We start from the raw sequence: 23,733 nt of genomic DNA on the forward strand, positions 1-23,733 counted from the left end.
ATCTCAGCACTTTGGGATACAGAGGCAGGAGGATCACTTGAGGCCAGGAGTTCAAGATCAGCCTGGGCAACACAGCAGAACCCCCGTCTCTAATTAAGAAAAAAAAAAAAAAAAAAAAAAAAAAAGAGGTGGAGGGGATGCATCCCCTGGTACAGGCCATATTCAAGACACAAGGGCAAGAGGTAAAGGGGGGCAACAAAACCTCGGACCTAAGATATGTATGTCAGCCCCCTCTGGGTATGTTTCATTCCTACACTCTCATCCTCTTTTTTTTATAATTTTTTTTTTTTTGAGACGGAGTTTCGCTCTTGTTACCCAGGCTGGAGTGCAATGGCGCGATCTTGGCTCACCGCAACCTCCATCTCCTGGGTTCAGGCAATTCTCCTGCCTCAGCCTCCTGAGTAGCTGGGATTACAGGCATGAGCCACCATGCCCAGCTAATTTTTTGTATTTTTAGAAGAGATGGGGTTTCACCATGTTGACCAGGATGGTCTCGATCTCTTGACCTTGTGATCCACCCGCCTCGGCCTCCCAAAGTGCTGGGATTACAGGCTTGAGCCACTGTGCCTGCCCACTCTCATCCTCTTAAGACTACAGCAAGCCAGGCACAGTGGCTCATGCCTGTAATTCCACCACTTTGGGAGGCTGAAGTGGGCAGATCACTTAAGGCCAGTCTGACACCAGCCTGGGCAACAAAGTGAGACCATATCTCCACAACATATTTAAGTATTAAGCAGGTATGGTGGTACCCTCCTGTAGTCCCAGCTATTTGGGAGGCTGAGGCAGGAGGATCACATGAGCCAAGGAGTTTGAAGCTGCATTGAGCCAGGATGACGCCACTGTGGCACTCAAGCCTGGTCAACAGTGTAAGACTATCTCAAAAAAAAAAAAAAAAAAAAAAAAAAAGAAAGAAAGAAAATAAAAAGACTAATAGTCAAGCTCTTTAACCTGCTATTCAAGGGTCTCCATGCTCTGGTCTCAGTCTACCTTCTGGCTCCATCACACAACAGTCTCCATGGTCAGTTCCTTTCCCCAGAATATCTGCCTGCACTCTTCTCACAACCCTATCCCTCATGGCCACGTTCCACTTGACTCCCACTGACTCATGGCTCTTGGTTCCAAATTCCAAGACACACTTAACCACTAATTCTGCCATCACACTTAATCATGGCTAACAATTTTTAAGCACCATGTGCCACATGCCACGTGTACAGTCTCATTTGATCCTCATAACAACCATATGAGGATTATTCCCACTGTGTAACCATAAAAGCAAAGGTTGAGAGGGGCTGAGTCACTTGTCTCCAAGATCTTAGAGCTGTTGCATGGTACAGCAATGTAATAAATCCAGTTTCTGAACTCTGTTAAATTTATTTTGGAAAAGTGTGTGTGACTCCTGGCCCATGGCTAGAAAGCACAGGTGTGCTCCCTTAGTCACATTCTCTGACTTCTAATAATCTCGTTCTGCATCATTGCTACCCTTACAGATGCTCAGCACCTGGCTTTCCATTTCTGCCCCCTGTCAAGGCAGGAAGGAGGAGCACTCTCCTCTCCACCTCTGCCTTCCTCTCCCTGGCAAGAGGCAGGACTGGACTTTCACCATAGTCAAAAAGGTTCACTGCAGCGGGCAACTGTTTGAAAACACTATGCTTGCTCTGCAAAGTGATGGGGCACTTCACGTTTTATACCCTTGTGTTCTAGAAGCAGCCAAGCGAGGGAGGCTCTGCCTGAATCCTGAACAGTCCAGTCCTATCTGAACAGGCTGACCTCGCAGAGAAGATCCACCAACATGATGCAGGGAGAAATTTACTACAGACCCTCCACCAAACGAGTATTTAGCCCTTTATTAGAAATGCAAATTCTCAGTTCCCCATCCCAGACCTACTGAGTCAGAAAACCTCTGGGGGCGGGTGCAGCAGTGTGAGTTTCTGAGTTAACAGCTCTCTAGAGGCTTCCATCCAGCCCTGAGAACCAGCTCACGAAGTGCAGGATTTCCCTGAAAACCTTCCTTTAGTGAGGATTTGGGAGAAGCTGTTTGGCTTATTATACACCTCCAGAGTTAAAACCAAGGCCCTGGAACAGAAACAAAGATCCATTCCAACTTTGGTTTTACCTACCACAATAAAAAGTAGCAAGAAATAAGGGAGAGGGAGCAATGAATCTATGCAGGGCTTCCTCAGAAACAAAAACACATGAGAGGTGGGCTTCAGACAGGCTAGGCCAGCCTGCAGTGCATGCCTGTGAAAACCACGTGGCCTGGGCCTTCTTGCAACCCTGGATCCTAAAAGCCTTCTCTCCAGCAAATGGAAGTTGCCAAGCCTGTGCTACTCCCCGAAAAGCTCCTTGGAGGGGGCTGTGGAATCAATTACCTCCAAACCTGAGCCCTTCAGCCAGGATTCCTGATGGCCCCAGATACCTTCCCTAGCCTCTCTGCTGCTCCTGGGCAGTGAGGAGTGAGCAATAAGGGGCAGGTAAGGGGGAGAACAGTTAAGGAGATGACCTCAAGGGGAGGCAGGCGGCCCTGAGGTTCCCTCCTACAGCCTTAGAAACAGCTCACCATCTACTACAGTTTGTCTCTTAATAGGACCTGAGGGTGGAGGAAGGAAAATCAGAGGTCATTTACAACACGCCAGAGTGGCTGCTCCTTACTCTGACTATATTTCAGGTATCCCACTGATCTTGACCATTTTATTAGAAATAACACACGCTACTAATGCTCCTTTTCAGAAGGAATATCAGTTGTTCTTAGGTAAAGGAAAACTTCAACGTTTTGTAAAGTGTGGAGGAAGGAGCAGCTTAGGGCAGAGTTATAGGTTCCATGCAGGAAGCAGCTTCTCTTTAAAATCTCTTGGACATTTAAATTAGTACATTAAATACGACTTCAGCAGGGAAGCACATATTAACTGGGAAGGCAGGGTTCCTGCCTACCAAAGTTATCTACAACAGTCAGAATATTTAAAACATGAGACTCGAGAAAGGTGGGGAGATTTTCTGGACAATGCCAGATAAAACCATCTTGTGGTACCCCATTCTTCTTCCTGCACCTCTTTGCAAGGCTCTATGCTTCTTTAAAGGAAGGAAATGGGCACAGTCCCAATGATAAGCTTTCTTGCTAGTACATGAGGACTATGAAGGAGCTGACTCCATTTCTTGTAGCTCTTCTCCAGGGAGCGTATCTTCCTGCCAGTCTCTAACTACTGCCAGATTTCCAAGGCCAAGACAAATCTGGTAAATGGCAGCCATTTGTCACACAGAACCCTGGTCCCCTGGGAAGGGACAAGGCAGCCCTCACACCCAGCTGTGGGAAGAGCTGAGTCCCTGGTCCTTTGCAAAGGAAAGCCAGACTTTTCCTAAACATTGTTTTTCAGCCTGCCTGCCAGGACCGGGTATTTCATCACTTTCTTGCCTAACTCAGCAGAAATATGTATCATTCTCTGAGTAGCCAAGGTGAACTATGTTCTAATAAGAGCACCCATGCTGGACCACAGGGGCAGAGGGCCCGCAGGGCATCCTCACCTACCCCCAGGGTAGGGCAGGGTCTCCTGGGCCAAGGCTGAAGATGTACTTCAGGGGATTAAGTTGAGTAGCATCCCTGCCCTGTCCCACCCTAAGATCTGCTCTCCTGGCTTATCAGGTAGATAGCAGGTACAAGAAAGGGTAGGGAGAGGCCTCCACAACACACCTTGGTTGAGGAATTTAAAAACAGAAAAGAATGTTGCATAAGTAACAGAAAATAGGATTCAAGTCAGAATACACTGGAAGTCTAATATTCATCTAATCATGTTTTTTCCAGAGCACCTCTTTCCCTGATAATCTAGCGCACTGGCACTTGTGACATAAACTCTATGCTAGCAAGTATGCTAGGCAATTTACATATATTTAATCCTCCCCCAACTCTTGCTATTTGCTAGACATAACACAGTTCTTAAAGGCCTAGCCCAGGTTGTCCGACTCCAAAAATCTTGCACTTTCTACTGTACCACAAAAAGGGTATTTGAAAAACCATTCAGAGAAGGGTCATTAGCAAGCTAGAGGATTGGGAAACCAAGTCAAGGGGAAAACTGGAAATGGCTAACAGAATGAAGACAAGAGCCAGCTACAAAAGCTGCAGGACTGATGTGTGAAAGAGGGGCACACTCGCTGCACAGGTCCACCATGGCAGGAAGGCGGCACAAACAAGCAACTGTGGAGCTCCACAATTCTTTAAACCAGAGCTTTGAACTAAGCCCTCAGATGGAAAAAGCCCAGATAATGTAATGAGCTTGCTGTCCCAGGAGTCTTCAAGCAGAGGGTGGGTAACCACAAGTTAATAAAAAGCAAACAAAAACCCCAGTCAGGCAATGGATGGGAGACCAGGTTAGAAGACTCTTCTGACATCCAGATTCTGCACTTCTAAGGGGACAATCTTTTATGCATAACGCTTGCCCTCTCTGCATAATACCTTAAGATTCCAGAAGCATGCACAAGAATAAACCATCATAGCATAACTTAAAAAGTACATGACATGAGGAATCTTTTTTTTTTTTCTTCTAGATGGAGTCTCACTCTGTTACCCAGGCTGGAGTGCAGTGGCACAATCTTGGCTCACCGCAACCTCCGCCTCCTGGGTTCAAACGATTCTCCTGCCTCAGCCTCCCCAGTAGCTGGGATTACAAGCGTACACCAGGACACCCAGCTAATTTTGTATTTTTAGTAAAGACGAGGTTTCAATGTTACAGCTCTTTTAGAATTTGTCTAGCAGGCTTTCCGGTTTTTGCCAGAAAGCCCCCCCACCCCCAAAAAATTATTAGAAAAAAAAGATGAGGTTTCACCACCTTGGCCAGGCTGGTCTCAAACTCCTGATCTCAAGTGATCCACCACCCCAGCCTCCGAAAGTGCTGAGATTACAGGTATGAGCCACGGCGCCTGGCCTGACATGGGGAGTCTTAAATCTTGGCCTGGAAACTCAGCTTGCCACCAGTGGAGCCACTGAACTCTGAGCCTCAGTTCTCCCAACTGGAAAATGAAGCTGATAACACTGCTCTCCTTACCTTACAATATAGACATCAAAGGAGTGATTACTAAAATACTTTACAAACATTGTGGCATCCTCCAGTATGCGAACTATTGATGCTACACTATTTATCCTCCAATATTCCAGGTAGTCCCTGGGCTGATTCTCCCAACTCCTCAATTCACCCATCTGTTTCCTCTATTGGATTGCCAAAGCTTTGAAGGCAAGAACTCAGCTTGATGGTTTTCTAAAAGAATTCCTGCCCCAGCCCACAAGTTGAACAATTTAAAATAAATATAATTTGGCTTTTCCCAAATGCAATTCCCTGGACAACAAGAACAGCTGCTGACAGTCACCATGTTGTATGAGAAGCAGGAAATAAAACCCCTCTGACTTCAGTTGCTGCTGAAACCAATCCTGGTCAGCTTTACATTCCGTTAATCACGGAAGTACACACTGCTGGCTCCCACAAGGATGAAGCTCTTTCTTCCCTATATTCACCAAGCTTCTTCTCTCCCAAGTAACTGCAGCACCTGAATACAGCATGGCTGAAGACACTGTGACACGATATGGTAGAAATGGGAGTGTTCTGGACACATCCCTGGAGTTAATCTAAGTATCTTGTCACATTTCCAGCTTCTGGTAAGAAGCTAGGGTAAAGTTCAGTAGCAGTTTGCAGAGAGTTTTAGGCAATATCCTGCAACTCTTTCATAGGCCCTGAGGTCGCAGGGCTGGCCCTTTTAACGTGCTCTGATCGGGGAAAGGGTGCAGCAGCAACAACAGGATTCTACACTTTTCCCCAGAGGAGGAGCTGTCTGCAAGCTAAGCAAACCCAGGGCAGGTGGTTTACCTTAAATCTGGGCTTCTAATTCCCAGAATTCAGGGGAATTTCAGGATGATACTCATAAAACCAGAATAACTTGTGGAAGATAAAAATGTGTTTGAAATCCTTCTCCCCTAACAGCTTAGAGAAGGCAGTGGAAGGAGGGAATCACATCTTTCCTCGCCCATTGGAAAAGTGGTCATCTGTGGTCAAAATTTCACAGTGTGTAATCAGACATTACAAACCGTCAGCTGGGAATGACTGTGCAGTAAGGTGACCATGTCCAGCTCCCAGGAGCTGGATGGGCTGCCCTCTATGCCATATAACAGAAAGCCTTCCATCTCTTCACCCCCAATTTCGCCTCCAAGAAAAGTATTCACTACTATGCATGTAAAGGAAAACAAATGCTCTGACATATATGTGGTTGATAAGCGTTTACCACAAGCTAGCCAACCCAAAACACTAGCAAGCAAATGGGTTTTCTTAAAGTAAACTGAGCAAGCCAAAAGGGACTAGCAGGCAAGATGGGCCCTTTTGGAAAGCCCATGTGCAGCTGGGAGAGGAGGTGACATGTTCCTGGACCAGCAGAGGCACCTTGGAAGGAGGGGGCCGGAGGCCAGGGCTGGCAGTGGGGGTGGGGAGAGGGGATTAGTTGCAGTCCTGGAGGAAGTCTGAGGCACACAGGCCTTCCAGGCAGTGATTAGTTCACAACAACTGCACTCCCTGGGGGGTCTAATTGCACAAAGGGCCACCCGGATCCACAGCCCAGGCCCCCAGGCTCGGCCTGAAACAAGCACCATGTCCCGAAGCATGCTTGTTCACTTGCTTTGGATTGAGCTCACACAGGGCACGGAACATGCCCAGGCCCTTATTGTGGGTTCACATTTACAAGCTCCACCCTGAGAAACAACCCCTTTGCAAGCCCCCAAACTCCCCCCAAATGTTACAAAGAACAGGAAGGAAAACTGAGAAGGGGAGATAAACACCAGCAGGATGGTCTCTTTCTTTCAACTCTTTGATACCTGGGTGATAATTCGGCCAGCACCAGAAGTACGACTAAGAAGAGATGGGCACACTTCAGAGAAGCACAGCTGCCCTGCCTGCTCATCTGCTCAATCCAAGGACGGCTGGGCATGTCCACCCAGACCCCACGGGTCAGACACACCTCAACACGGAAAATTTCTGTAGCACACAGATTTGGAAACCCAAGCTGACGTCCAATTAACGTAAGCTGCTTAACGGGAACAATGCCAATCAGAAGCCGACCTCTACCAATATTTTCATGACATGAAATTGTTTTGGCATACTTGTGAAGCCAAATGCTGCTCCTCAGAGTCTTCAACATGCTTGTGATCATAAAACTGAGCCATGTCTTGCTCACCCCCTTTAATTTACTTGAACGCATGTGACAAAGGCACCTTCATGTTGTTCAAAAAGAACATCCCTACTCTCTCCTTTTATCTTCCCTTAACAGTTAGTCATCCAGTGATAGGAGGGGCCTAGCCTCCAACAGTCCACACTTTTATCTCCTGCTGACCACACGGAAGGCAAGGGCTGGACTTCCTGCAGCTCGCCTAGAGGGGCTGTTTGACTTGCGTAAAATACTTGCCTCCAGAGCCTCTTGTAACAATGCCCGAGCAACACTACCTGGCATCCCTTGCAGCTCCAACTCTAACAGCCTTCAAGTGTACAACCCAGCATTGCCTGTGCCTCTGTGTGGGAGAGGCTCAATTCTTCCAAGAAGAGAACTTACTTTCAGGGCTCACTTAGAATTTGCTTTGTGTCTGCAGCAAACACAAGAGTTATCTTCATCAAAGGCCAGAAACCCCAGAAGTTAGTTACAGCAGCTCAAGTTAAATGTAGTTTACACTACTATTTTTGAAATAATTCAGTAGCGTTTAACAGTGTCCTTTAACCATTGGAACTGAAAGTAGTACACCATGTGCTTGCACAAGCAAATGGCCTGGAATACACTGGACCCCTCGGCTGTGGAGCAAGCCAGGCCGTGGTCTTTGATGTTCCTCCTGGCCCTAACTCTGCTCTTGAGATCTGACTCTGTGGGAATGTCTAGGTGTTTTTAGGTTCAGACTCAAAAGCACTTCCATCTGCCTGGCACTTACAGCTTTTCAGTGAATATCCAGGACTCAATACAGAAGCAAAATCCACTCTTTTGTGCATCAATCAAATGGGTTGTGAGACTGTGCATGTCACTTATGAGAGGATGACCTGAGGGAATTCACACATCGGTGGATAGAGTTCCTGATTCCCTGCCATACAAGGGTAGGAGTTCCATTTTCTTGGTATCCCATCAGTATATGTGAGGTTAATGTGTTCAGAAAATGGTGAAATCAGATATTTACCACAGTTCCCCTGGAGTTCCCTTCTGGGATATAAAAGATCTTCCTAAAATCAATTAATGAAAGGAGAAATTTCCTTCCCCAAATACCTACCATTTAATCTCTAACAGTCACAGAGGTAAGAGAGCTGGGTAGGGAGTAGCAATAGTAGGTAGGAAAGGCCATGGAGAAAAGGGTGGGAGGTGAAGAACAGAAGCCAGCTTATAGAATGAGTCCACAATCCCAATTTCTGTACCAACTCTCCAGAATGAAGCCAGTATTTTATAGAATCTTTTTTTTTTTTGAGTCTAGATAATAGATGAGTCAGATGGCATGTATGACCAGAGAAACTGTGCTGTCCCCATGCAGAACTGAGAACAGTGCCTCTATGTGGTCCCTCTCCTATAGCCACAGGACCCAGCCCCGAAGGTTACCCATGGGAGAATAGGAGTCAGCTTTTCGGCTCAATCCCACCGGCCAAACAGCAAGTATTCTTCAGCATCCTCAATTCCCTCCCAGTCACGAAGTCAGGAACAAACTGTACAGACAGAAAGAAAACAGAAAACTTGCGAAACAACGGCATCTACCTTGCTCACTGGATATGCCTGAGGAAACTTTTTCAAAGCCCTTGAAGATGCTTCATCACAACTCTCCAAAGAAAATGCAGTCTACTATACCCAGGCACACACATGTTCACACAAACCCAATTTCATGCTCTGACAGCCCCAAAACTAAAACGCAGAAGTCAAAAGAACAGCCTCAGTTACTAAACCAATTTAGAATGGGAACTAATACATTTCATAAATATTTCAGAGGCCAGTGACATCCTGGAGTGTTCCCAAACTAGAAACAGAAGTTTTCTAAGGGGGGGAAAAAAGGCTTAACAGATTATTCAAATGGCTACCTGGCTATAGTGAAAATGTGAGAAAAAAAACTCATCGTCTCTTTATTCCTTGTAGTTAATCTTTAATGCTCTGCTTTCATCAAGGGAAAAATAGTCCTTTCAAGGCTTCCCCCAAAAGACACTGCTGATTGTGGTGATGGCCTTCTTTTACCCTACTAATCAAGATTCACTTTTAATGAATGAGAGTTTGGAAGATAGATATGTAAGTGTGGTGGTGTGTGCCTGTAGTCCCAGCTACTCAGGAAGCTGAGGTGGGAGGATTCACCTGAGCCCTGGGAGGTTGAGGCTATAGTGAGCCTTGATAGTGACACTGTACTCTAGCCTAGGCAACAGAGTGAGACTCTCTCTCAAAAAGTAAAAAAAATAATAAATAATAAAATAAAAGGGAGCAGTCTACTCAGTTTCCTGCAGCTGGAGTTGTTGTAGGCCCATCCTTGCTGCTTTCAAAGTGTGTCCAATCCACAGGCAGAGAAAAATGGGCATTCTCAGCATGTTGTTAAAATTAGTGGTTTAAAATATTCTATTCTATTTGTTTATCCTAGACATAGGGCAACGTTTGGGATCTGTGCAAAAACCTGGGATATGATGACGATCATCCTCAGACATCCAAGGCTACTAACATTCCAGATGTCAGAACCACCAAGAGCTATAAGACAGAGAGCCCTGGCTTCCTGTGTGAGAAGAGACAAGAGAGTGAAATTTCAACTCCAGGGAACCTGGAGTATGAGCCAAACACCTCTAGAACTGCAGGGGCTCACCAGAGCTAAGCATCACAGAGTGCGAGATGAGGGCAGCAGAGCAAAAGCAGACCTGAACTTGAAGAAGAGCCACATGCAGAAAGCTGGAACATAGTGTACAGAAAAAGCAGATGACTTGCTGAGTTTGTCACAATGCTGAGTTTCTCACAATGCTGAGTTCATTCTTTTTCTTTCTTTTTTTTTTTTTTTTAGGGTAAACTGCCATCTTTTAAAATGAGATGATAAAGGCAGTAGATAGCGGAGATCATTTTTTTAATGCCCTTACTTAGCAAAATAAAAAAACGGCAACCTTGTGTCTAAATGCAAAAGTGTTGCGTGTCTTGCTCATGAGAACAAAACCCCTGGGAGCCATCAGAATGAACCAGTGTGTTATGAGAAAGGAGGGAGAGTGGAGTGGGGGAAATGGCAAAGATGGCGGGGGAGAATGATGCTGGGCTCAAGGTTCCATCTAAGAGCCATGAACTTTATCCTGTTGCTCTGGAAACCCGGAAGGGCCCCTCCCCAACATTTTTAAAGCCCAGGATAAAATAATCGTATTCACAGTTTAAAAAGCTCTTGGGGCAGATTTTTAAGTGGACATCAGAGGCATATAACCCAGTTAGGAGGCACTGCAATACTCTTAAGGGACAGGACCACTGCAGCTGGTGGGTGGAGGCAATGCTGCAGAGGGGGAACCAAAAGGAGTCCAGGCAGGTGTCCAGAATGAAGGGTACAAGTTAGGAAGAGAATTCCTAGACAGGAGAGATGAAGAGCATGGATGGTTATCAATAGGATTTAGAGGAGTTTTGTTTTAAAGAAAAACTACAAATAAATGTCCATAACCAAAATGCTGCAGATGGAGAAAAACAGGTGGTTTTGAGAAAGGTGGGAAAGGAGGGCTTGGGGGCCCCCAGGCACAGGAAGATTAACCACAGCAAAACATAACACAAAACACAGGTAGCCATATCAATATACATGTCAACTGTCAAACTGAACTCTGAACAAAACTGACCATCGGACACTGCTAACTGGAGGGTGGGTGTAGTGGGGAGGACTGCTTAAAAAGATTACACAAAACTTTTATCCAGTTTAAAACTTAAGAGAACAATAATATCCACCCATGTGACTCTTTCAAAGTGGCTAATATGACCAAGGGATTCAACTTTATAAAATTTTATTTAAGTCTAATTTAAATTTGAACAGCTATGTATGGCTAGTGGCTACTGCACTGGAAAGAATAGGTCAACGGTGTACTTTTTTTCTTCCAGTAATCTTGGATTGCTATACTATACAGAAGCTCTGACTTACAATGGGGTTGTAAGTTGAAAATAAACCTGTCGTAAGTTGAAAATATCCTAAGTAAAAAATATTTAACTCACTAACCTACTGAACATCGTAGCTTAGCCTAGCCTACCTTAAACATGCTCAGAACACATACATTAGCCTATAGTTGGGCAAAATCATCTTACACAAAGCCTGTGTTATAATGAAGTGTTGAATATCTCATGTAATTTATTGAATACTGTAGGGAAACTAAAGCAGAATGGTTGGATGGGTACTTTAAGTACGGTTTTCATTATTGCTACTGAATATGTATCTCTCTCTTTCAAATCAAGTCTATCCATCCTAGGAACATCTGCAGTCTTTGTTTGCCTCCAGGGATGGGGGTTTTAAACCCTAAAGCAGGAATAAAGATAATCTGGGATGGTTTTACCTGCAGGCATGGGAGGGCAGTTAGATTTCAGAAGTAACTTACTTTGCCTAGTATTTACTAGTTTCAGTTCACAGAGGGAAGTAATCCATGAAACCAAAGATAGGGACATGTCCTAAGCAGGCTGATATCTCCCAGGTGAATCATCACTACCCTGCCCCATCTACCCTAAACCTGCTTGAACTGGTCCCACCTCAAACATAAAGGTCAATGTGGGCTGGACAGTGTGCCTCATACCTGTAATCCCAGCACTTTGCAAGGCCAAGCAATCCTCGCTTGGCCCAGGAGTTTGAAACCAACCTGGACAACATGGCGAAACCCTTTCTCGACAAAAAATACAAAAAGTTATCCAGGTGTGGTGCTGTGTCCCTGTAGTCCCAGTTACTTAGGAAGGTGATGAGGAAGGATTATTTGAGCTCAGGAGGTCGAGGATGCGGTAAGCAGTGAATGCAGCACTGCATTCCAGCCTGGGAGACAAAGTGAGATGCTTTCTCAAAAAAAAAAGTCAATTTGTGAAAACACAGGAAAATGTTTAAAGTTAGGTCAGGTTTAAAAAGCAAGCTGCCACATTTAAGATTCTATGCTATATTTATGGATAGTCTAGAAAAGGTAATCTGAAACAATGTTTGTATCATGAAAATACAGTGATTTTTAAACTAATTTGATGTTACTTTTTTTTTTTTTTAAACATAATTTTTGAAAATATACCAGAAAGACCCAGTGTTTGTGAGGCAGGAGTTCTAGACCAGCTTGGGCGGCATAGCAAGACCCCTGTGTCTAAAAACTTTTTAAAATTTACTGGGCTTGATAGTTATAATTGTACCACTGCACTCAAGGAGCCTGGGCAGCAGAGGGAAACCATGTCTCCTTAAAAATATACACACACGTGCACACACGTGAAAGAAAATAATCACATTTCAATTTTTGTTTTTTTTTTTTTAAGATGGAGTTTTGCTCTTGCTGCCCAAGCTGGAGCACAGTGGCACAATCTCAGCTCACCACAACCTCTGCCTCCTGGGTTCAAGCGATTCTCCTGCCTCAGCCTCCTGAGTAGCTGGGATTACAGGCATGCTCCATCATGCCCGGCTAATTTTGTATTTTTAGTAGAGACGGGGTTTCTCCATGTTGGTCAGGCTGGTCTCCAACTCTACACCTCAGGTGATCCGCCTACCTCGGCCTCCCAAAGTTCTGCGATTACAGGCCTGACACAGCACCCAGCACACATTTCAGTCTTTCTTAAGATATGGAATTGCTCCCTGCACTCCCTCCCCCAATTTATATATCTTTAGTCCATAGCCCAGTGCCTGGCACATAGTAGGCATTGTTTCTCTCAATCTATAAACATTTATTGAGGGGGTCCAAAGTGGCTCCCGCCGGAGCTCATCGCGCTCACGAAGGCGAGGTCATCAGTTCAAGGCTAACCTGAGCAACCTGATTAGCTCAAACTGATTGGCAAAAAAAAAAAAAAAAAATTTATTGAAAACCTACTACGGGCCAGCTGAGCTGAACAGATGACATGCTTAGGTTGATACGCCCTGCTCTGTAGAAAAGTGCAAGAGTCACACCCTTGAAACCACATGTAAAATGTGAATGGTATTCAGCTTTACGAAAATAGTTTGTAAATTTGATCAGCCTTTCAAAAGGATCGGGGATTCCCAGGAAAAGTCAGAACTACAGCAATGGCCTGAGCCTCAGCAGATTGAATCCTACCTTTGGAGAGTTAAGGAGACCTGAAGGCTTTTTTCCTTACTATTGCCATCAGTTTCAGGCAGGCTGCCAACAATAAGAAAAAACACTGGCAATACCAAATCCTCTAACCTTCCCTTTTCTTATAAAGATGATATAAACCATCTCATCAGTGTTTTGATAATTCACTCAAAACATCGATACAAGGCAATAACCCAATAAACATTAGTTCTATCAATTCCTAAAACAAGCCCTTCCCCAATGCCTGTCATAACCAGTTAGAATTTTAAAACAGAACTCATTCTCTGGAAAGGAACAAGAAGGGAGACATCATTGTGAGCCCCATCTCTGCAGCTGCCTTTGTGTGGTTTTTTACTCCTCTCCCCAGTTATTCCAGGAATCATGTTGGGATTCGAGTTAGTTTCTTAATGGTGACTATTAGGTTAAAACTTTCTTAGTGTGACTATGAACAAATCTAGGCCGTCAAAGATACTGAGGAGGTTTTCTGTAAAGAAGTCCTCCTGTAGGTGTAAATATGGCCCACAAACTATCATTTCCTAGGAACCTCAAAAGGGTGACAGAAAAGGGAATGGTCTTGTGGAGGAACAGGGGCTTTAGCGAGCCTTTTAAATTTAAGCCAACAATTATTAAATCTGAGTACCCCTATGCACTGAACATTTCTGCTTATTTAAATTGCAATGCATAAATCAGCTATAAAAGGAGGAATTACATCAACTATAAAATTCAAAAACCATGGGAGTGGGAAAGTAACTGTGATTAAAAGGTGTTTGGAGGGTAGGGATGGGCTGGCTCAGTCCTTGTTTTATCCTGTGTCCTTTGAAGATGAAAACTAATCAATTTTTTCCTGCCCTTTAAGCTATCAAGGTTAAAAAAAGTCTAAAAAAAAAATAAGGCCGGGCACGGTGGCTCAAGCCTGTAATCCCAGCACTTTGGGAGGCCGAGGCAGGTGGATCACGAGGTCAACAGATCGAGACCATCTTGGTCAACATGGTGAAACCCCGTCTCTACTAAAATTACAAAAAATTAGCTGGGCATGGTGGCGCGTGCCTGTAGTCCCAGCTGCTCGGGAGGCTGAGGCAGGAGAATTGCCTGAACCCAGGAGGCGGAGGTTGCGGTGAGCCAGATCGCGCCATTGCACTCCAGCCTGGGTAGCAAGAGCGAAACTCCGTCTCAAATAAATAAATAAATAAATAAACAAATAAATGGGACCCACAATCTACCTTCAAATGATTTGGGAGTCGGGGGGAGGGGGGGAAATACTCCACGTTAGGCCCTCAAATATTTCTTGATGATAAAAATGTACACCAGTTACTTCAATTAGTAACTCCTGATCCACTACTAGGTTGGGGGTGGAGGACTCCATAAGTTTACCACTAGGTGAGTGGTAAAAGAAATCTTGGGAAGGTAAGAGAATTAAGTGCTGTCTCTACAATTTTAATTTTAGGTCTAGAAAAAGCAGAGTTGGTGGACTGGGGTAAGAGGAAGGGTATGGAGGTGGAGGCTGGAAGGAGCCGATACCCAGGAAGTACAAGAAGTCCAGGAGCCAGGTCCTGCTGAAGGGCAGGGGGATCATTATAGAGGGGGTGTGTGGAGGGGGCAAATTACAGGAGCTGGGAGAGTTGGGGTTGGGTCTGGAGCAGTAGGGGGTGTAGGCTGAGAAAGGTGATGTCAGAGTTTTAAGAAAACGTGTTTGAACACGGTATGGGATTGCAGGGGAAGGGAGACTTGCCTAGAAAGGGGAGCAAAAGGAATAGGGAGGGAAAGTTAAACCTGAACAACTTTCAAAGAGAAAGCAGGTGGGGCAAACAATACAGACAGCAGATAGGAAGAGAGTTGCTCTGGCCACAGGCAAATGTCCTGGGGCACTAAATGGTGATTGGGAAGAAGTTTTAGATGGTTAGGGGGGTTGGGCTACATTCTTTTGTAGAGATTCTTGAATGTGAAGAAATGGAAAGGGATCCAGGAGGTCTTGGTCCTGTGGGATTCATACACTGAAGAATGCATGTGGGATGAATCCTTCCACAGAGAAGCCAGGCCTGAGCCAACTGATGAGATTTGGGGATAAAAGAGGTCACTGATGTGAACATGAAAACACTCCTGGTAGAGCATAGGCACAGCAACAGGGGCTGGCAAGGATGATGTCCCCAGGAGGCAGGAATCCAGATTAATGTGAAGACAGTAGTGGTGAGTGGTAGAGCCCTCTTCTGGAATCAGGAGGGATGAAAAAGCAAAGAGGAACACTGGAGAAGGAACACAAGAAACTTTGTATGTTGGGTGGTCTTTCTTTTTTTTTTAAAGAGACAGGGTCTTGCTATGTCAGTCAGGTTGAAGTATGGCTCACTGCAGCCCTCACTTCTCAGGATCAAGCAACCTCAGCTTCAGACCTCAGTTTCTCAAATAGCTGGGGCCACAGGTGCGTACTACTACATCCGGCTATGTTTACGTTTTTGTGGAGACAGCATCTCACTATGTTGCCCAGGCTGGTCTTGAACTCCTGTGCTCAATCCACCTACCTCAGCCTCTCAAAGTGCTGGGATTACAGGCAAGAATCACTGTGCCTGGCCCATGGTCACACAGTGTGCATGTGCACACAGGAGGCACCCAGTTTTTTTTGGAGATGGAGTCTTAATGTCACCCAGGCTGGAGTGTAGTGGCACAACCTCGGCTCACTGCAACCTCCACCTCTCAGGTTCAAGCAATTCTTGTGCCTCAGCTTCCTGAGTAGCTGGGACTACAGGCATGCCCCATCATGTGTGGCTAAGTTTTTGTATTTTTGGTAGAGGCAGGGTTTCACCATGTTGCCTAGACTGGTCTCCAACTTCCTAAACTAAAGCCATCTGCCCACCTCTGCCTCCCAAAGTGCTGGGATTTCATACGTGAGCCACTGCACCCAGCCAAATATTTTACTAATTAGTCATCTCCAAAAAATGGGCAGTCAGGTCCTATGCTGTCAGTAAGAAGAAAAAAGAAGAGCTGATGGATTAAGTAGCAAAGGACCCCAGGGAGCTGGGGCAAGGCAGCCCGGTGGCAGTCAGACAAACAAAGGCCTCCCCAACAGCCAGGGATGATGAAGCTGAATGGAGGGGCAGCTTTTGGTCAGCTTTGGTATTTAAGACCATGTAATCTCAAGGTGCTCCTGAACAAGAATGGGCACACAGGAGCAGCCAAATGGCACTCTGGAACCCTCTATTCCCACTCAGGGTATGTATAGCATCCCATTTCCTACACTGGATAGCTGGCTAAGGAGAAGGAAGGAAAATCTACTGTCTTATTTCAAAGGGCTGCATTATTAGCCCAGCTGTTACAGACAGGCAAGCTCGTTACATTGTTACATTTCTTCTAACAGATGCCCAATTCACACACATTGCTCCTCTCCTAAAGAATAAACAAGAGGATTCCATATACAAAAACCAAGGCACCAGGTCTCCAAAAGGAGACAAAAATGTTTTCCAAATGCCCAACCTAAAATGGCTTTCACATTTTTTTTTTCAGGCTGAATTTTGCAGCTCTAACCCAGATGTGGCTCAGTGTGGAAGGTGGCTGGGAGAGCCGCAAGGAACTGGCTGGTGTTCCCTCTCAAGAGGCAAAAAGCTCCCCAATGGCACAGTGTTTGTTCCCTGGCCTTCCTCACAGGTTAAGTTGGTCTGGGCAAATCTGTGATTCAATTAGTGTGAGTTCAGTTGCTCTTTTTTAGGTCAGTTCTTTCTTTTGTTTAGATCTGACTCAAGATTTACTTCAATTATCTACACCTCTGCTGGAGTACCTAAGCAAATTAAACCATTTAAAGTGATGAAGGGAAAGGAAGTGGATGGAGCTTTAAAACAACTTATGCAAATAATTCCCTCCCTCTCCCACCTCTGTTCTCTTAAATTACTAAACTCCAAGACAAGCAACTGCTTCTCAAAGGAAAAGTCTAGACTCTTAAGTCTGAATGTGAAAAAACCCTGTGGTTAAGCCCTAGCTTGCAGAAAACTAAAAATTTCAGCAATTCTGGAATGAAATGTTACGTTCTGAGTTATACAAAGCTTAGCAGCTGTTTCCAGCCAACATGAAACCCGAAAGGGGTGATGCTATCTTTAACTTCTACCTAGAGTTAAAGCCGGTACTGTCCAGGGCAGAGCTGCCAAGGAGCTGTCTCAGTTCTAGTCTGCTGAACACAAAAGACAAAGAAGCCAAGGGAATGCATGGGCCAGCAAAGGACACCTAAACAACAACAAATAATAGACCCACCTGGAAGAAAGAAAATGCAGTTAATAATTAAAAAATTTAAAAGGATGCAAAGAAACAAGCAGTTCTCAATGTCAACTGGAAAATCCTTTTCAATCAGTTCGAAATTCAAAAGATTAGATCACATCTAACTCTATCTGGATTTCCCAAGTGCAAGGGGTGGGGGTGGGGGACCATTTTATGAAATTTCTTGGAAAGGAAAACATTTTCTCTATTAAAACTAAAGTCCTGGGCTGGGCGTGTCACACCTGTTACCCAGCACTTTGTTGGAAGCCTTAAGTGGGTGGATCACGAGGTCAGAAGATCAAGACCATCCTGGCCAACATGGTTTCTACTGAAAATACAAAAATTAGCTGGGCATGGTGGTGCGTTCCTGTAGTCCCAGCTACTTGGGAGGCTAAGCCAGGATAATCGCTTGAACCCAGGAGGCAAAGATTGCAGTGAGCCAAGACAGCCCCACTGTACTCCAGGAGCCTGGCAACACAGCGCGACTCTGTCTCAACAACAACAACAACAATAGAAATCCTGGCCAGTTCGGTGGCTCACGCCTGTAATCCCAGCACTTTGGGAGGCTGAGGCAGGTGAATCACCTGAGGTTAGGAGTTTGAGAGTAGCTTGGTCAACATGGTGAAACCCTGTCTCTACCAAAAATATAAAAATTAGTTGAGTGTGGTGGCACATGCCTGCAATCCCAACCACCAGGAGGCTGAGTAAGGCAGGAGAATCACTTAAACCTGGGAGGCAGAGGTTTCGGTGAGCAACCACTGCACTCCAGCCTGGGCAATAGAGCAAGGCTCTGTCTCAAACAAAAAACTGAATTCCAGCTCATAAAGGCTTCATAGAAACCTTCTTCAGACCACCTGATGGAATCACGCCTCAGATGAGCATCTCAGGACAGGCAGATGGATGATGGGAAAATAAAAGACCAAAGAAGAATCACAAGAGAGGGTGATGAGAATAGGGCCTCTTCTCATAGCCTGAAAATTACACACAGGTTAACTGAAGAAAACGTTCTTCTAGTGCGACTGAACTATCTCCATCTCCGTCTGAGAAACCACTTCCCACTAGGCCCCTTCGTTTCACCCTTAACAACCCCATTCTATTTATTGTTCAGTTTTAAATGACTAGCCAGCTGCTGCCTAGGCATGCTCCTCTAAGATTGGCCAGCACCATCACTACCTCCCACATGCGTAAACCAACAATGAATGAAGCCCCTGGTAAGGGGGCTTAACTTGGAATATGAACTGTCACCGGCATACCACACTTCCTACGAACTCTGATAGACTGTCTCCATTCAAGAAAAAAAAAAATGAAAAAACTACCTTTAAGGCCTAGTGGATTTCCACCCAAAGATGAGCAAGCAGAACTGCACAGTGGTTAAGGAGCAGGCTCTGGAGCCACATCACTTAGGTTCAAATCCTGCCTCTACCACTTACCAGCAGTGGTAAGTGGCCTGACCCTTAGATAGATAGGGAGCCTCTCAGTTTTGCAACTTCCTCATCTGTGAGATGAATACAATAATAATACTGAATACATACAATTGTTGAGAGAAATAGATTAGTCAAATCTATAAAGTGCTAAAACCTGTCTAGGACACATACCACCTCTCAGTGCTTTTTATTATCATATACATGCTCACACCTGAGCACACACACACTATATGTTCACACTAGCAAGTGCCTATCAGTCCCTACATTCACTGTACATTCACACTAACAAGTGCCTATCACATCCCATCATTGAGTTCAGTAGGTGCTACAAACATTGTACTCCCATTGGGCAGTCATTTTCAAACTTTACCATGCACCTGGGGAGCTTATATTATAACAGATTTCTGGACCTCACCTCCACATTTCTGATTCAGCAGAGTTGGAGTGGGGCCTAGGAATTTGTTTCTAACAAGTTCCCAGGTGATGCTAACGCTGCTTGTCTGGGGACCACACTTTGAGAACCACTGCTCTATGGTGGTTAGATCATTATGTTCTAGGCTTCAGGCCTAAGCTTCATCAAGTTTATGTGTATAGAGATGAAATGGAAAAGGAAAGCAAAACAAAGATGTCTGCCGCTCAAAGAAGATCCATGTATTCTTGATATTTTCTGGCAACCCTACACCTCTGTGGTCAGGCAGGTCACATGACTAGTCCTGGCCAATGAGCTGTGAGCACAAGTGCCAGCCATCTCTTCTAGGCTGCAGCCTTTCACAAGTAGATATGTAACCCACTAGCTCTTTCCTTCCAGTGGCAACCTGGAAGCATGTGTAACAACAGAGTAGCTGTAAGACAAGAGCAGCGTGGATCCCTGGGTTACCACTTGGAAGGGAGCTATACTAGAGAGCTGCCAGACCTGCAGAGAATTCTACAAAAACAAGTTGGCATTTTATGGGTTGAGCCACTGGAATTTCAGGGTTTGTCTAATACTTCAACACAGCTTCACTTAACCTGACTTCATTATAAAAAGGATGCCCATATCATCAGTCTTATATCAAACAGATCTGAGGTATTTCATAAAATCAGCCATAATTTCTACCCTACTCTCATTCACTTCTATTCACCAAAATAGATGGTTTTTAACGTCCTATTTTGGGTCTGTTTCTCACTAAATATAAAAATTATTCACTGCAACATGATTATGTACTAGTTGCTAATAATTTAGAAAGCTCAGTCTGCTAAAATGTATTAAAAATGTGAAAAGTGAATACACTGGAATCGAGCCCCATGAAACAAAGCAGAATGTGCGTGTGTGTGTGTGTGTGTGTGTGCGCGCGCGCGCACGCATGCATGCCGCTACTGGAATCCCTTAACTCTAATTCAGTAGGAAGGAGGAAGAGTAAAGAGTTTCAATTTTATTTATGTAATCATGTGTGAATTGATAACCTGTTTTGCCAAAATAGAAGAAAGTGATCTCTTTAAGAGCATCAGAATTTAACCACAAAACTAAAAAAAAAAATCATAGTTCTACTAACCTAGGAACATTTTGCAATTTAACATGTAGGTGATGAGCTGTCAACAGTACACTACTTACCACACTATGTGGAATGAAACGTGAAAAAGATCCTCTCACAAAGATTAATACCCCCTTCTCTCTCTCTCACACACACACACACACACATGCGCGCGTGCACGCGCGCCAAAACACATTATAATCCAGAACACCTCAAGAATTGGGGAGAGGGAACTAAGAAGTATATGAGAATCGCATAGGTCTACAAGAGCAAAGCAGCACTTCTCTGGAGGGCTATGTTTGAGGACTTTTAGTGGGATAGACAATTAATCTCAAAGGTAACAGAATTTCCTGCTAGAATTCTCCCTAGCAGTTTCTACAGAGAGCAGTAGAACAACTCCTTTGTATACATGCATTTAAAAAACTCACTTGCTAAGGAGCTCAGTGACGTCTGCTTCCCACTTAGCACTGGCAAAGCTAAGCACTGAGATGAAGGGACCCTGCTGCTCCTGGCCTTCTCAAGTTCATAGGCCACTTGAGTGCCTCATTCTTTGGGTGTGTCACATTCCATCTCTTTAGATACTTGCATGTGGCCAAAAAGGAAAGAAAAAAAAGGTAAACACTCATGTCATGCATTTGGTCACATTTATAGCTCAGCTTGTAAAATCAAAGTTGAGAATAATAAAAAGGCCCCAATACTAAAAACTGAATTTCTCTAATATTTTTCATAGCTATTCAACAACTGTCACGTTTTTTTGGTGAGTGGATTATTTTCTCCTTTCAGGAGACATAAAAAGTCACTTAACAATAATGAAAACCTGAAGATCTAACATTAGTGAGAGTCTTTTTTTTTTTTTTTTTGAGATGGAGTCTAACTCTGTCGCCCAGACTTCAATGGTGTGATCTTGGCTTACTGCAATCTCCGGCTTCCGGTTTCAAGCCATTTTCCTGCTCCCAAGTAGCTGGGATGACAGGCATGCGCCACCACGCCTGGCTAATTTTTTTGTATTTTCAGTAGAGACAGGGTTTCACCATACTGGCCAGGCTGGTCTTGAGCTCCTGACCTCGTGATCTGCCTGCCTCAGCCTCCCAAAGTGTTGGGATTATAGGCATGAGCCACCGCGCCCCGGCAAAGGTCTAGTTTTTAAAACCACATAATATACCACTTATAAGAAATTGGAGAGACCAACAAAGTCTTCATGTATACCCTAAAACAGGCTTATTTATTTACTTAAATAAGGAGCTAACAGTGGGGGAGTTTCCTTTAGGATACTAGAAATAACAGGAATAACGTGCAATTAGATACCAAGTGGACTTATACACATAGCTAACAAACTTAGGATCACATCTTACTATCACTCTCCCATAAAGCCCCAGAATTCCCTATTATTTAGCAAGGTGATTGTCTAACACTCATAATGCACCCTCAAATCAGTGTCCTTGTGTATGTGTCTACAAGAGAAATATAATAAGAATATCCAATATTTTGACAACTAAAGCATATAAAAGTAATTTCACATCGTTTTTGTGATCTCACTTGCTTGGTTTATTTCATCCACAGTTCTGTTCATCCCAAGAGACACTCAAACTATAATTCCTGGGAGCTTATAAATGGTATGCTTTATATAGCCAAAATGTCCAAAGAGCTTTGTGGTTTCAGACTTTTATACATGTCTACGTGTCAGTAATTGATTTGTGAGAACAAGATGATCTCCACTCCCAGCCCCAACCTGGCAAGGCTACCTTCTCCGGGCCCTGCAAGGAACTGCTGGGTGTGCTCAGCAGTGGTGCTGCTGCCCAGTGACCTCACTAATGTTACCTCCCCTTTAAGTTCTACCAACCTGTATCTGAATCTCAGGCCATTCAAGTGTCATGTGCCTGCAATGTGCAACTTCTATGCAGATGTTAAGGCCATGACCAAAACCAGTTCTCAGCTAAATGACTTGCAAGCCAGCACATCCTGCCCACTTTGAAGTCCCTCCTCTGTGGACTCCACAGCACAGAGGTTGTCAGGGCTTGCTGCTCCTGGGGGCTGATTTGTAGATCATATGACTGCTGAAATCCCTCAGATAAAAGCAGGCATTGTCCACTTTTCCTTGAAATCTTGGATTTCAAGTAACATTTCAATCCTCCAACAACCTTAAATCAATTGATCAAATCCTCCTCTTTGGGTCTCAACTCCCCCCTTATAAATAATATGATGTCTAGTAAAAGCAATTTTAGTCAGTGTTTAAAGCAGACTGATAGCATTTATAATATTAAATAAAAGATAGAATTATGTGAAAATGGCGAAGCTTTTAAAACCATGAACCACCCAATGTCTTTAAAGTACTCTGGAAGCATCAGAGTATTAACTGAAAGCAGCTCCCTTCCTTCCCTCTCCATGTTCAGCCTCCAGCTGCACAGATGAGTTCTCTGTGTCTATGATTCATGTAGGCTGATCTCTGGGCAGCCAGCAGCTGTTCAAATCCAAGTGTGGATGCTTCTTTCCCTGCAACTCCTTGCTCCACTATCCCAGTCTCCCAACATTTGTCCTTGAGGCTCTGCCTACCAAGCAGATGTTACAAGCACATCGTCTCAAATGGAGTCGCCATCTCAACAGGCTGCAGGTCACTTCCATGGGTTATCACAAGGCACTGAAGACAAGCTTTTCCACCCTCGGCCACATCTATCCTGCAAGCCCCCTCTGTGCTGTCTCCAACCCAAAGAGTCAACACACAGACCTGCTTCTTGGAAGTCCTGGTTTTTCTTTTCCATTTGCCCTGAACATCTAACAGTCAGACAACTAATTCCTATTTCTAGTATGCAATTCCAATAGGAATTAGTTGCATTTCCCTTACCTGACAGTGCAACCAATGTCTACACTACAAGAGAATACTTTCCACCTTTGGCATAGCAATCGGGAGGTATAGTTGTCATGGATATGTACAAGACCAAATTTCAAAGGGAACAATTTCTCTTATGGAGAAAAAACCCAAAACACATGCAAACCCTATCTGAATCAGGAACAAAAAATTTCTACCAACCTTATATATGTTAACTCTGTGTTACAGCAAATCTAAGTGCACAGAAGACTTAAAGAAATTAAAAACTAATATGACAATGTTTCGAATTTATCTATCTATGAGTCTATTAAAACCCGGGTCCAGTAATGCTCTGGACTTATGTAGATAATATCAAACCACTTGACAACCATTAGCAGGTATTAGCAACTCGGGAATTTTCAACCCTGGGATTTCCATGAAAATGTCTATTAGTACTTAACAAGACCAAGAAAGAGTCTGGTACAGCACTGTGGAGTACTGAAGTGTTCTCTACTTGTAAAACCGAACTATGGAGAAGAATAAATTAGCAA

The 23,733-nt window shown here is 44.3% G+C and overlaps 1 protein-coding gene and 1 non-coding gene across 25 annotated transcripts in view; one reads left to right on the top strand and one right to left on the bottom strand.

Moving 5' to 3' along the window:
- The window catches only part of RREB1 (ras responsive element binding protein 1), a 203,226-nt gene that overhangs the window by 81,867 nt on the left and 97,626 nt on the right, over window positions 1-23,733 (bottom strand). The window lies entirely within an intron of this gene.
- Window positions 4,708-4,769, top strand: LOC118153329 (U7 small nuclear RNA). Its single transcript, XR_004742572.1, has one exon. It is a non-coding gene; the product is annotated as a U7 small nuclear RNA (small nuclear RNA).

The sequence above is a fragment of the Callithrix jacchus genome, chromosome 4, assembly GCF_049354715.1.
Source record: "Callithrix jacchus isolate 240 chromosome 4, calJac240_pri, whole genome shotgun sequence".
NCBI classification, from domain to species: domain Eukaryota; kingdom Metazoa; phylum Chordata; class Mammalia; order Primates; family Cebidae; genus Callithrix; species Callithrix jacchus.